Raw genomic sequence first — 16,126 nt, 5'->3', positions numbered from 1 at the left:
CTGCCTCGCATGCAGAGTGTGAAGGCAGTGAGACTCCGGGTGCGGAGGAAGGATCTGACAGGGAGGACCCTTCTCGCCACCAGTCAAACTACGTCCTGGTGCTTGTTGGAAAGTTCTGGTGATGAGGCATTCTGACAGTCTGCTCCGGGAACCATCTGACAGGGTCCACCATCTCCTTTTCCTGCAGGACCTCGAGGACAATACGTACGGACCACTACCTGACAGACTTGTAGTCAAAGGTATTATTCTGTACAAACATTTCCATGAAGAATAGGTTGTACAGCACAGTCCAACTGAATGGAGCGTTCCACTGCAACGTGGCCAGACCTATCCTTTGCAACACTAGGGACAGATAGAACCTCAGCATGTAGAGACACTTGGCGTTTGTGTACTGAGGGTCTGCGCACAACTTGATGCAGCCTCGCACAAAAGTGGCCATTAGGATGAGGGCAATGTTGGGTACGTTTTTTCCCCCTTTATATAGAGGTTTGAACATCTTGTCCATGTGGACACAGTCCATTTTGATCTGCAAATAAAGCGCAAGATGGCTCGGGTGATTGCCACTGCGCAGGATTGGGGTATGGACCAGACCTGCACCATGTAGAGCAACACCGAGAGCACCTCATACTTGATGACCAGGTTCTTAGCCATAATGAAGAGGGACCATCACTCCCACATGCCCAGGTTCTGTTTCACACTGTCTATATGCTCCTTTGGCACACGCCATGGCCCGTCTGCACTATATCCCCAGCACCTTCAGGTAGTCTGAGCTGACGGTGAAGGGGTAAAGGAACAGTTGGCCCAGTTCCCAAAGAACATGGCCTTGCTTTGCCGTGATTTACTTTCACTCCCGAGGCCAGTTCGAACTACTTGCAGACGCTCATTGCACCTACAGCGGATTCAAGCAGAAGACAGCAGTGTCATCCATGTCCAGAGAGGCTTTGACCTGAGTGCCTTTACTGCCTGGGATTGTCACCCTTTTTATGCATGCATCCTTCTGATGGACTCAGCAAAAGGTTTTATTCAGCACATGAACAAGACAGGGAGAGAGGACAGCCCTGCCTGACTCCAGATTTGATCAGAAAGCTTTCCAATTTCCACCCATTTACTGAAACTGTGCTATTGATGTTTGTACAGAACACTTGGATCCAATTGAGGATTCTCTCCCAGACCCCATTTTGGAGAGCGTGTCTATCATATAGGTGCCATCTATCATATTCTGCCAAAGGCCTTCTCCTGGTCCAAGCTGATAAATCAGGTGTCCAGCCCCCTTGTTACACAGATTGTATCTCTGAGTAGCGTGAGATATCAGAGATCTTCCAGCCGGATATAATACAGGCTGACCGGGATGAATCACCAACTCCAGAGCAGACTTGATCCGATTGGTGATGATCTTGGACAGAATTTTGTACTGCACATTCAGTAGTGAAATGGGCTGCCAATTTCTGATTTCTTCCCTCTCTCCCATCTGCTTGTAGATGAGGGTGATGATGCATTTCTTCGTGGATTCTGACATGCTGCCGGCCAGAAGCATACTCATATACTTCCAGCCAATCCAGTCCCACAAAGTAGAATACAACTCGGCTGGTAAACTGTCGCTTCTGAGGGTTTTATTCATCTCGAAGGACATGACAACATTTGTCAGCTCGTCCAGACTCTCCCACATACTGTCTTCTCAGACCTCTGTGATAGAGGACAGGAAGGACTGGAAGGCTGTGATGTCTGTGGTCTTCACGTCATACAGCCCAGCATAAAAGGATTTACTAGTCCTTAATCTGTCAGGCTTCAATGACATTACCGAGCCATCTTCTTTATTTCAGGCTGCCGATCACAGAGATTTCTCTCTCTCTAACTTTTGGAAGAAGAAATGCGATCATGTCTCATCCTGCTCCATGGAGCGGACTCTGGTCCAGAAGATGATCTTGCAAGCCACTGCGGCAAAGAGCGAGGCCTGCTGGCTGTTCACCTCTTGGTGATCCTCCTTGACATCGACCCCCATTGACTGCAGCAGGAGCACATTCTGCATGCTTTTCTGGAGTTGGGACATTTCCCTCTGTCTCTCTTTTGCCCTCTGAACTCCTTTGAGGATGAAGAACCTCTTGATGTTTGCCTTGATCGTTTTCCACCAGTGCATCGGGGACTCAAAAAGGGCTTTCACGGTTCTCCAACTTCTGTAATCCCTTATGAGTTCCTCAATGTTTTCTGGGATCAACAGTTTCATGTTCAGCTTCCATACCTCCTTGCCCACCCCCTGGTCTTCCTGTAAGTGACAGTCGACCAGTAGGAGGCAGTTGTCAGAGAAGAACACTGACTTGATGTCAGTGGATCTGACCTTGAACATTTATGATACAAACAAGAATTCTATCCTGGAATAGCCAGACCCATCTGGCCTTGACCAGGTGTATGTACTCGGCGCTCCATCTGCAGGGTTGCTGAAGATGCAGAGAGGCAGCAAAACACCTAAAAAGTTTAACTGAAACACTGTTGTTCAGGGAGGCCTAAATTAGGACTGGTAGAGGCTCAGCACAATAACCCTATTGCTGTGCTGACTGTTTGAAGGAAGGTGGGGACCATAGATTTCACTGTACAGATTGAGCTTACAGGATCATTTAATTCCCAAAACGCAGTATCAGTTCATCAGAAGTACCCGTGAGGGCTGATAAAAAATCACAACACCTCACCCATGATGACATAGCTTTTTGTCTCTTGCCTGCTCAAGAACAGGTAGTCGGCTACAACAGTGGCATCTACCCAACAATGTGGAAAATGTTCAGGTATGTCCTGCCTACAAAATGCAGGACAAATCCAATCTGACCAATTACCACCCCATCAGTCTACACTTAATCATAAGAAAGTGATGAAAGGTTTCATAGACAGTACTATCAAGTGGCAATTACTCACCCAATAACATGCTCACCAATGCTGAGTTTGGGTTTTGCCAGGGCCACTCAGCTCCAGATCTCATTACAGCCTTGGTCCAAACTTGGATAAAAGAGCTGAATTTCGGAGGTGAGGTGAGAGTGACTGCCCTTGACATCAAGGCAGCATTTGACCAAATGTGGCGTCAAGGATCCCGAGCAAAATTGAAGTTAATGGGAATTAGGGGGAAAACTCTCCACTGGTTAGAGTCATACCTAGCACACAGGATGATGGTTGCTGTTGTTGGATGCCTATTATCTCAGACCCAGGACATCGCTGCAGGAGTTCCTCAGGGTAGTGTCCCAGGCCCAACCATCTTCAGCTGCTTCATCAATGACCTTCCGTCTAACATAAGGTCAAAGTGAGGGTGTTATCTAATGATTGCACAGTGTTCAGTACCATTTGCAACTCCTGAGATACTGAAGCAGTGTGGTGCCTGCATGCAGCAAGACCTAGACAACATTCAGACTTGGGTTGATAAGTGGAAAGCGACCTTTGTGCCACACAAGTGCCAGGTAATGACCATCTTCAACAAGAGAGAGTTTAACCACCTCCCTTAGCATTCAATGGCATTACCATCACTGAATCCCCCGCCATCAACATCCTGGGAACGTCACTATTGACCAGAAACCCAGCTGATCCAACACCTTAAACATTTACTCCCTAACACTGGCACACAGTGGCTGCAGTGTGTAAAGTACACACGATGCACTGTAGCAACTCACTAAGGCTTCTTCAATAGCATATCCTACGAACTCTACCAACTAGAAAAACAGGGCAATAGGAACATGGAAATGCCACCACCTGCAAGTTCCACTCCAAGTCATACATCATCCTGACTTGGAAATATACTGCTGGATTGTAGAATAATACAGCCATTTGTCCCATTATTTCTGTGCCAACTCTTTGGAAGAGCTGTCCGACTCGTCCCACTCACCTGCTGTTTCACCGGAGACCTGTTAATGTTTCCTTTTAAAGTATTTATCCAATTCCCTTTAGCAGGTTATTATTGAATCTGCTACCACCACCCTTTCAGGCAGTGCATTCCAGATCACAACAACTCGCTATGTAAAAAATGTTTTCTTACATCACCTCTGGTTCTTTTGCCATTCACCGTTGTCAAATGAAATTGGCATGGACGGTCTGGATTTACTCCTCCCAACTCACTATGCTAAGTAGGTGTGGGGCCATTTGCAAAGACTCCAGGGAATTCCCAGAAAGAGAAGATGAGGACTGTGACCTGACATAATGCATTCATTTCCTTTCCCTTCGTCCTGTGCTGGTGGAATACTAATTTTCCAGGCACAGGGCAGAAGAAAATCTATCTGAGTGTCCCTTCCGGGATAGCAATCAGAAGCTCTGGTTCATGCTATTCCGAACCGACAGATCAGGATAAGGATCAGGAGGAAAACCTTTGATTCTTGGGATGTGTGGTGTTGCTGGTAAGGCCAGAATTTATTGCCCAGCCCTACCTGCCCTTATGAAGGTGGTAGTGAGCTGCCTTCATGTTGACCCCACTGCCGTTCATGTGGTGAAGGTACTTGCACAGTGCTGCTAAGTAGGACATTTGTGTTTTGTTAAATGATAATTTTATTTAATGCACTGACTGGATTTCTAAATTTATATTTTTTGAATAAATTTAAAAAGAACATTTAAAATAGGATGACTGCTGGCAGCTTAAGATGATCACCTAGTTTGCGACATTGTATCCTACATTGCAAAGGACTGTGAGGAGGGAGACGAAATGTTTGTGCATTTCCCAGCAAGAACCAAGACCCAGGAAGTTTAAATGAACTGTTTGTTCTCTTTAGAAGAAGAAATACTTCTAACTGCTATGTTTGAATCACTAGGTGACTATCATGTGACAAGCCCCTTCCCATCTGTGTTTTTAAGTTGGTGTTTCTCTCTGCAACAGAGGAGAAGCAGCTGGACTCTAACATGAGCAGACCTTAAGTGGGGGTTCCTCTCTCTCTCTCTATTTCAGCTTGAAAGCTTTCAAATCCTGCTTGTTGACTGACCACCTTTGCATACTCCAGCTACTATCAGAAACTCCGTTGGAGGAAATCATCTGCACCACTGTCTCCAAGAGACTCACCAAATCAGTCATTTACCTCTTCAAACTAAAAGCCTCAGGACCACCGAATTCAACTATAGGCCAGCCGTATCACCAGACCCCACAGACCGTATACCTTTTCTATGGACTCTGACTCAATCAATCTACCTTTCCCAACTCTATAACCTATTTGTGTGTTTGTAAACCTCCAGTGTGTGTGTGAGAGTGAAAGTTGGTGCATTTTTTTTTAGTTCAGTTTAGGTACAATAAATTTAACCTCTTTCTTTGTTGGCTCAAGAAAACCCATCCGATTGGTTCTTGTTATGATCATAGCAAGTAAGTAATCAAACACCTACTGAATTGGCCAGTAAATCTACTTTAAGGATTAAACCTATTGTGGTCTAACAAGGAGAGGGAAAAGAGGGAAGCCCTTCAACCCCTCCTCACTTGACCATAACAGTGACGATAAAGGAACAGACAAATATGTACAAGACAGGAGGGGAACCTAAAGGTGGTGGTACTCCCATCGGCCCTTGTCCTTCTAGGCAGCTCCCTGAGCTGAGGCCAATTGTATTAATCCTACCTCCGTCAATTAATAGATCAGGATTGAAGCCTGACCTTGCTGCTTTCTGTAGCTCAGTGCAGATATCCACTGAACCCTCAGATGGACTTCAGAACTTACAGCCATAGAGTCATTTATGGCACAGCAGGAGGCCATTTGGCCCATTGAATCCATTCCAGGTCTCCACAGAGCTATGCAGTCAGTCCCACTCCGTGGCTTGATCCCTGTAGCCCTGCAAGTCTATTTCTCTCAGCCGCCCATCCAAATTCCTCTTGAAGTCATTGATTGTCTCCGCTTCCACCAACCTTGTGGGCAGCGAGTTCCAGGTCATTACCACCCGCTGTGTAAAACATGCTTCCTCATATTCCTCCTGCATTTTTTGCCCAAAACTTTCTATCTGTGTCCCCAACTCCTTCTACCATTTGTTAATGGGAGCAGCTTTTCCTTGTCTCACTTTTCTAAGTCTGTCATAATCTCGTACCATTCTATTAAATCTCTCCTTGATATCCTTTGTTCTAAGAATAAACCCAACTTTTCCAAACTAACCTTGTAACTAAAATCCTCCATTCCTGGAACCATTCTGGTAAATCTCCTCTGCACCCTCTTAAGGATACTCACATCATTCCTGAAGTGTGGTGACCAGAACTGGATGCAATACTCCAGTTGGGGCCTAATCAGAGTTTTATAAAAGTTCAGCATAGCTTTCCTGGCTTTGTACTTGATGCCTCTATTTATGAAGCCTGAGATCCCATGTGCTTTACTAACAACTCTTTCAATATGTCCTGCCACCTTCAAAGATTGGTGCCATTAAGTATATATTGCCTCCCCGTATTCCTCCTGCCAAAATGCAGCACCTTACACTTGTTAGTATTAAATTCCATCTGCTACCGCTCTGCCCTAGCGAGCCTATCTATGTCCTGTTGCAGGTGGTTCATATCATCCTCACTGTTTGCTGCACCTCCAAGTTTGGTGCCATCTGCAAATTTTGAGATTCTGCTCTGTTGTCCAAGATCCAAGTCATTTATATAGAGCAAAAAAGCAGTGGTCCCAGCATTGACCCTTGGGGAACACCAATGTCTACCATGCTCCAGTCTGAAAAACAACCATTTACTACAACTCGCTGTATTCTGTCCTTAAGCCAATTTTTAAAAAAATCCAATTGAACACTGACCCTCCTATTCCATGAGCCTCAATTTTCTAACCAGCCATTTCTGTGGTACCTTATCACTTAAAGGTACCTTATTTCTTAAAATTCCCATAAACAACATTCACCATATTCCCTTCATCAACCTTCTCTGTTACATCACCAAAAGATTAAATTAGATTAGTCAAGCATGATCTGCCTTTTACAAAGGCTATCCTTAATTAACTCGAACCTCTCCAAGTGTGTGTTGATTTTTCCCTGATTATTGTTTCTAAAACCTTACCCACCATTGATGTTAAACTAACTGGCTTGTAGTTGCTCGGACTGTCCTTACACCCTTTCTTGAACAAGGATGTCACCTTTGCCATTCTCCAATCCTCTGGCACCTCCCCCATATCCAGGGAAGATTGGAAGATTATGGAAAGCCGTTCCACTATCTCCATCCTGAATTCCTTTAGCAACCTGGGATGCAAGCCATCCAGACCAGGTGACTTATTTCTCCTAAGCATAACCAGCCTTTTTAGTACCTCCCCCATCTCTATTTTTATCCTATCCATTGCCTCTACTCTCTCTGCTTCTTCTGCTATTTTGTCAGTCTCCAATTCTTTAGTGAACACTGATACAAAGTACTCATTAAGTATTTTAGCCTTGCCCTGTGCCTCTAAGCATATATTACCCTCTTTGTCCCTAATAAGCCCCACCCCTCCTCTTACTACTTGCTTACTATTTACATGCTGGTAGAAGATCTTTGGGTTCTCTTTTATGTTGACTGTCGTTCTATTTTCACATTCTTTCTTTGCCAGTCTTATTTTCTACTTCACTTCCCCTCTCAACTTATTGTATATGGCCTGGATCTCACTTGATGAGTTCACCTGACATGCATCATACACCTTTTTTTGTATCATCATTATCTCTATCTCCCTCGTCAACCAAGGAGCCCTGTTCTCAGTTCCCCTACCATTCACACTTGTTGGAATATTCCTAGCCTGTACCTGAAGCATTTCTTCCTTAAAGATAACCCATTGTTCTGATACAGCTCTTCCTGTCAGTCTTTGATTCCATTCTACCCTGGCTAGATCCCTTCTCATTGCATTAAAATTAGCCCTCTTCCAATCCAGACATTCTATCTTATTTTGTTCCTTGCTTTTTTGGATTACTAGACTAAACCTTATGATATGATGATCACTCTTACCCAAGTAATCTCCCACAGGCAATTGGTTCACTTGACCCACCTTATTCCCCAGCACCAGATCCAGCAATGCTTCTTTTCTAGTTGGGCTGAGAACATCCTGATCAAGGAAGTTCTCGGGAAAACATTTTAGAAGTTCCTCCCCCTCCTTACCCTTTACTCTAAAATTATCCCAACTGACATTTTGGTAATTGTAGTCCCCCAGTATCACCACTCTATAGTTCTTGCACATCTCTGTGATTTCCCCACAGATTTGCTCCAATATCTCTCTCTCTCTCACTATTTGGAGGCCTATACAATACCCTAGTAGCACGATCATTCCCTTTTTGCTCCTCAATTCTAACCAAATGGAGTCTGTTCTTGGGTCTTCAAGGGCATCCTCCGTTTCCAGCACTGCAATATCTTCCCTAATCGGGACTGCCACCCTACCTCTCCTTTTTCCTTCTCTATCTTTTCTGAACATTTTATATCCTTGTATGTTAAGTGCCCAGTTGGCACCATTTCTAAGCTACGTTTCCGTTATTGCCTTTACATCATATTCTGATATTGCTATTTGTGCTTGCACTCACCAACCTTATTCACAGCACTTTGTGTGTTTACACACTTGAATTGTAATCCTGTCTTTGCATTCCTTGTAGTCCTTCTCACTGTACCCCCATCTGATTTGGAACTACTCCCTTGTCTAGTACTGTCTAACACTCTCACTCTGGCCCCACCTAATACTTTGCTATTTCCTACCCTAGTGCATAATGTCTCTTCCAATTCTCTGTGCACCTTGGTGTTCCTCTCTTGTATTATCTCCTTGTTTCCACACCCATCCCAAGTTAGTTTAAACAATCCCCAATAGCATAAGCAAATTGCACTCTAGAAAATTTGTCTCAGCTCTGTTCAAGTGCAACCTGTCCAGCCCGTACAGGTCCCATCTTCTCCGGACCTAATCCCAGTGCCCCATGAATCTAAAGCCCTCCCTCCTGCACCATCTTTCCAGCCACACATTAATCTGCACTATCCTCCTATTTCCATACTAATAGTCATTTGGTAGTACAAAACTTGAGTATTGCTGAAAATAGAGACATGTTGTCAATGCTTTTTGTCTTGCACTCATCATGACAATCCGCAAGAATACTCACTTGCGAATGGTACCGGGAGTAATCAGGAGATTACTACTTTTGAGGTCCTGCTTGCTAATTTCTTACCTAGTTTAGTAAACTCTGTCTGCTGGACAACATCCCTCTTCCTACCTATGTCATTGGTACCAATGTGGATCACGACTGCTGGCTGTTCACCCTCCCCCATCAAGGTTCTCTGCAGCTGTTCAGTGATATCCTTGACCCTGGCACCAGGGAGCCAACACATCATCCTGGATTCACCTCTGTGGCCACAGAAACGCCTGTCTGTTCCCTTGACTATCGAATCTCTTATCATTATCGCTCTTCCAGTTTTCCTTGTCCCCCTCTGTACAGCTGAGCCACCCGTGGTGCCATGGCCTTGGTTTTGGCTGCACTCCCCAGATGAACCATCACTTTCTTCAGTATTCAGAACTTAATACCGACTGGAGAGTGAGATGCACGCAGGGGTCTCCTGCACTACCTGCCTGTTTCTTCTTGACTGTCTGTTGGTCACCCATTCCCTTTCTCCCTAAATACTCTTAAGCTGCGATGTGACCACATTTATAAACGTGTTATCCACGAAGCTCTCAACCACATGGATGCGCCCCAGTGTCACCAGCTGCTGCTCAAGTTCCAAAACATGGAGCTCAAGCTGCTGCAACTGATGATACTTCCTGTACATATGGTTATCTGGAACACATGAAGCATCCTGGAGGTCCCACATAGCACAGGATGTACACTACAGAGGTTGGAGCAGCCCTGCCATTCCTCTATCTATTATAATAATGCACAGTTGCGCAGTGGTTAGCACCGCAGCCTCACAGCTCCAGCGACCCGGGTTCAATTCTGGGTACTGCGTGTGTGGAGTTTGCAAGTTCTCCCTGTGTCTGCGTGGGTTTCCTCCGGGTGCTCCGGTTTCCTCCCACATGCCAAAGACTTGCAGGTTGAAAGGTAAATTGGCCAGTAGAAATTGCCCCTAGTATAGGTAGGTGGTAGGAAAATATAGGGACAGGTGGGGATGTGGTAGGAATATGGAATTAGTGTAGGTCAGTTCCGAAGAAGGGTCACTGACCCGAAACGTTAACTCTGCTTCTCTTTCCACAGATGCTGCCAGACCTGCTGAGTGAATCCAGCATTTCTTGTTTTTGTTTAGGATTAGTATAAATGGGTGGTTGATGGTCGGCACAGACTCGGTGGGCCGAAGGGCCTGTTTCAGTGCTGTATCTCTAAACTAAACTAAACTAAACTAAACTAAACCCTGTTACTAATAAACCCTGCTACAACTAATGCTGATAACCCTACTAAAATTAATAAACCTTACCAATAGTAATAATAACATTACCAATAGTAATAATAACCTCATTAAAGCTAATAATAAACTTTACCAATACTTATCGACATTACCACTGTTAATACACTCTACCAATACTAAAACGTTACCAATAGTAGTAATAAGCACACAAATAGCAATGAACCTTAGCAATAGTAATAGTGATAAATAGGAAATAATCACCAGACAATCTAATAAACCTTATGACTATTCGTAAACCCTACTACTAATAAAGCCTTAAAATTACCCTAATTTTGTAAGATTAAATGATAAAAAATACTCACAAAACAATCAGGTACCTGTTTTCCTGTGATAACACACTTTGATTTTTTCAGAACACCGTCGATCTGCTCTGGAGCCACAGACTGGACTGGACGGGATAGCTCCCTACTGGTCTTGCTCTCTCTCTGCCACCTCTCTGTTAAACTCTCCGCTTGACCCCTCTCTCTGTTTCTCTGCCAGCGCTCTGTTAAACTCCTCATTGGTCTCACTCTCTTTCTGCCGCCGCTCTGTTAAACTCCCTGGTCCCTCTCTCCCTCACTCTCTCTCTCTCTCTCTCTGCCGCCGCTCTGTTAAACTCCCTGCTGGTTCCTCTCTCTCTCTCTCTCTCTTTCTGTGCCACCACTCTGTTAAGCTCCCTGCTGGTCCCTCTCTCTGTCTTTCTCTCTGCCACTGCTCTGTTAAACTCCCGCTGGTCTCTCTCTCTCTCTCTCTCTCTGCCACTGCTCTGCTCTGTGAAACTTCCCACTGATCTCACTTGAATTTTATTTATCTCTTCAAAAATCACACAAATTCTTAAAAAGAAAAAAAAAACAGCTTGCAATTATAACATCAAATTCAATGCAGTAAAAACATCTCAATATCCCTCACAGGAACATCACCAAACAAAATCTGACACCGAGCCACACAAGAGCAAGTGACCAGGAGCTTAGCCAAAGAGGTAGACTCCAAGGAGCCTCCCAAAGGAGGAAAGAGAAGAGAAATAGAGAGGTGGAGTGGAGGGAAGGAACCCCAGAGCCCAGGACCCAGACATGGCCGTAAATGGCCGATCAATGAAAATTGGGGCTGAGCAAGACAATAACATCAATATCTGCGATCTGTACCTCACCCAATGAAAGAGGTATAACGTTAATTAACTACACGATCTTTCACATCCGTGATTTATGGGGTGCGTAGTGTTGGACTAATAGTGTTTGCGTTTCATTCACCCTCAATTGAATAAGTTATGTGTGTAACCTACTAAACTGCTTCCATTTCTGCATGCACAAGCAAAATACTGTGGATACTGAAAATCTGAAATAAAAACAGAAAGTGCTGGAAACACTCAGCAGGTCTGGCAGCATCTGTGGAAAGAGAAACAGAGTTAACGTTTCAGCTCTGTGACCTTTCATCACAACTGGGAAAAGTTAGAAATGTAATAGGTTTTGAGCAAATTAAAGTGGGGAGGGTGGGAAGAAGAACAAAAGGGAAGGTCTGTAATAGGGTGGAGGGCGGGAGAGATTAAATGACAAAAGATTCCATAGTGCAAAGGCAAAGAGAATGGTAATAGGACAATTAAAGAAATAAAAGATGTGTCTAGGTGAGGTGTGAATGGCAGAATAGCAGCCATCTAAATGCAATGGGATTAAGGAAGATACAAGAGAAAAAAATCGAACCAGGAAAAACATGGAACAAAATGAGGACAGAGGTTTTGATCTAAAATTGTTGAACTCAGTGTTGAGTCCAGAAGGCTGTAGAGTGCTTGGTTGAAAGATGAGGTTCTGTTTGTCCAACTTGCACTAAACTTCATTGGAACACTGCATTGGAACATAGGAACAGGAGCAGGCCATTCAGCCTATCGAGCCTGCCCCCCCATTCAATATGATCATGGCTGATCATCCACTTCAATGCTTTTCTCCAGCACTATCCTCATCTCCCCTTATGTCATTTGTATTTAGAAATCTGTCAATCTCAGCAGGCTAAAGACAGAAAAGTCAGAATGGGAGCAAGGTAGAGAATTGAAAAGACAGGCGCCAGGAAGCTCAGGGTCACGCTTGTGGACTGAAGGGAGGTGTTCCACAAGGTGGTCACCCAGTCTGCATTTGGTCACCCCAAAGTAAAGGAGACCGCATTGTGAGAAGCAAATACAGTATACTAAATTGAATGAAGTACATATAAATCACTGTTTCACTTGGAAGAAGTGTTTGGGGCTTTGGACGATGAGAAGGGAGGAGGTAAACTGGCAGGTTTGCATCTCCTGTACTTGCATGTGAAAATGCCGTAGGAAAGGGAGGGGGTGTTGGGGTGATTGAGGAGTGGACCAGGGTGCTGCAGAGGGACCGGTCCCTTCAGAATGCTGAAAGAGGAAAGGAGGGGAAAATGTGTTTGATGGTCGCAACACACTGGAGGTGGCAGAAATTGTGGAGGATGATCCATTGACTACGGAGGCTGGTGGGGTGGAAGGTGAGGACAAGGGGAATCCTATTGTGGTTCTGGGAGGGAGGGGAAGGGGTGAGTGCAGAATTGCAAGAAATAGAATGGACACAGTCAAGGACCCTGTCAACCATGGTGCAGGGAATTTTGGTTGAGGAAAAAGGAAGAAATATCGGAAGTACTTGCATGGAAGGTTGCATTGTCTGAACAGATGCAACGGAGACAGAGAAACTGGAAGAATGGGATAGAGTCCTGACAGGAAGGGGGTGTAAGGAAGTGCAGTCAAGGTGGCTGTTAAGTTCGATAATTTTAGATCATAACCTCTGTCCCGATTTTGTTCCTTTATTTTGCTGGTTCAGTTTTCTCCCTTGTTTCTTAATCTCTTTAATTTGTGTTTGGATTACTTCTATCTTGACATTCAGACCTCATCTGGACACATCTTTTGTTTCTTTACTTGTCCAATTACCACTCCCTTTTATTTTAAGAACATACGAACATATGAATTAAGAGCAGAAGTAGGCCACTCGGCCCTCAAGACTGTTCCGCCACTCAATAGGTTCATGGCTGAACTGATTTCTCCACATTACCACATTATTTTTGTATCATAAAACCTTTTATTACTTAATCTGTCCTATCACAGATCTTCCCTTTTGTTCTTCTTCCCACCCACCCCCTTGCATTACTGCATGACCTACTTAGTGACCTATAGCAGAGTGGCACAGCCAATGTGTGATTGCTAGTTAAAGAAGCTGCTCAGTGCTAAGTTAGTGTGACCTAGTTAGGTGTCTTGGCCAGGAGTTCTTGTGTCAAATCGCCTTTCATTGCCTGAGGCTATAAGTTCACTGAACTCAATCTCACCCATGTAAGAAAATAACAAACTTTGCATGATATCTTTTTTACAAATGGTGCAGATGTCAACATCACTCTAAGGCAGCCTCAGGTGAAATGTAAGTGCAATGAAGTGATAGCCCATACCCTTTTTCATTCTGTTGTAGGGAATAACAGATCCAGTATTAATTACAGGCCATAGCAACTCCTGAATATACAGAGTATTTATATCACAGAAACAGGCCATTCAGTCTAACAGGTCCATGCTGGTGTTTATGCTCCACGCGAGCCTCCTCCCATCCTTCTTCTAACCCTATCAAAATATTCCTCTGTACCTTTCTCCCTCATATGTTTATCATGCTTCTCCTTATATGCATCTATGCTATTTTCCCCAACTAGAAATAACATAAATTCTTTGGTGAAGGTACAGAAGAGATTTACTAGAATGGTTCCAGGGATGAGGGATTACAATTACGTGGATAGACTAGAGAAGCTGGGGTTGTTCTCCTTTGAGCAAAGAAGGCTAAAAGGAGATTTGTTGGAGGTGTTTCAAATCATGAAGGTTTAGATTGCTTAAATGAAGAGAAACTGTTTCCAATGGCTGAAAGGTTGATAACAAGAGGGAACAGATTTACGGTGATTGGCAAAAAATAGGCAATATGTGGCAAAAAGTCTTTACTCTCACATGGTTACAATTTGGAATCCATTGTCTGATAGGGTGGATACAGATTCAACAGTAGTCTTCAAAAGAGAATTGGATAAGTACTTGATGATCTGGCACAGACTCAATGGGCTGAATGGCCTCCTTTTATGCTGTGACAATCTATAATTCTATGATTCTAACTACTCCTTGTGATAGTCAGTTCAACATCCCCACCACATTCTCGGTAAAGAAGTTTCTCCTAAATTTCCTACTGGATTTATTAAAGGCTATCTTATAATTATTTGCCATAGTTCTGGTCTCCATGACAAGTGGCAACAACCTCTTTACTTATACCCTATCAAACCCATTCATAATCTTAAAGACCTCTATCAGGCCACTGCTCAGTCTTCTCTTTTCTAGAGAAAAGACACCCAGCCTGTTCAATTTGTCCTGTTATTTATTCATTGTTTCTGGTTCAACGTATGGAACTCCCTACCTAATAGGGAATACCTACACCTCATGGACTGCAGCATTTCAAGAAGGCACTTGCCACCACCTTCTCAAGGGCAATTTTGGATGGGCAATAAATCATGTCCTTGCCATTGATGTCCACATCCCATGAACGAATAAAAAATGATTTTACAATTGGCATAAATTAAGATACTCTAGCGACAGAATGGATATATTTGCAGTTACAGCAGAAAAGCCTATGGAAAGCTTCCAGTCACTTTTGCCAACTAAGGAAATTTGCCCAGTATGGTGCCACCCAAACAATAGCCATGCCATGTAATGTACAAGACCACAATGAGTGCAATGTGCAAATAGTAATATTCACAGAGAGAATGCTTCTATTAGAATTCCATACATTCATGGAGTGGTGTATCGAAAAATATTTGTTGCCATTTTCCCCAGCAGTTCAATCAAGTAAGACATTGGATGAATTTCCATTAGGACCATTCACATGGCACCTAAATGTAACCATTTGCTGAAAGGGGATGAAAACTGAGGTCTATCTTACTCGAACTGTAAAAATGTCTTTACTGTATCTTAATTTGAAATTTTAGTTATATTATATGGTGAATTTAAGATGAAACTGTTAGCTGCCTTCTGAAAAGATTTTTAAAATATTTGTTTATGTTCCGTGGGAACAGGAGAATAAGTTAAAGTAATATAAACAAACAATTTAAGCTCTAATGTTCCATAGATATTCTACCAATCTCTTGCCTAACTGCACCGCAAAGCTAGTGCAACCCTCAGGGAAATTTTAGAAACAATGAAAATAGCTGTGAACTGGCATGTAATGGTAGGAGACTGGTAGGGCGCCAATGGAATTTCATGGCTATACTGCCTAGAAAAATATACATTTCTCTGGGAATATGTGTTCAGCTACTTACTGTATGGTTGATAGTTTGCTTTCATTGATCTCACCAAAGCCTTTGACCTCGTCAGCAGACGTGGTCTCTTCAGACTACTAGAAAAGATCGGATGTCCACCAAAGCTACTAAGTATCATCACCTCATTCCATGACAATATGAAAGGCACAATTCAACATGGTGGCTCCTCATCAGACCCCTTTCCTATCCTGAGTGGCGTGAAACAGGGCTGTGTTCTCGCACCCACATTTTTTGGGATTTTCTTCTCCCTGCTGCTTTCACATGCGTTCAAGTCCTCTGAAGAAGGAATTTTCCTCCACACAAGATCAGGGGGCAGGTTGTTCAACCTTGCCCGTCTAAGAGCGAAGTCCAAAGTACGGAAAGTCCTCATCAGAGAACTTCTCTTTGCTGACGATGCTGCTTTAACATCTCACACTGAAGAGTGCCTGCAGAGTCTCATCGACAGGTTTGCGGCTGCCTGCAATGAATTTGGCCTAACCATCAGCCTCAAGAAAACGAACATCATGGGGCAGGACGTCAGAAATGCTCCATCCATCAATATTG

Source organism: Heterodontus francisci, chromosome 1 (genome assembly GCF_036365525.1).
Source record: "Heterodontus francisci isolate sHetFra1 chromosome 1, sHetFra1.hap1, whole genome shotgun sequence".
NCBI classification, from domain to species: domain Eukaryota; kingdom Metazoa; phylum Chordata; class Chondrichthyes; order Heterodontiformes; family Heterodontidae; genus Heterodontus; species Heterodontus francisci.
Note: the sequence above shows the minus strand (reverse complement) of the source record.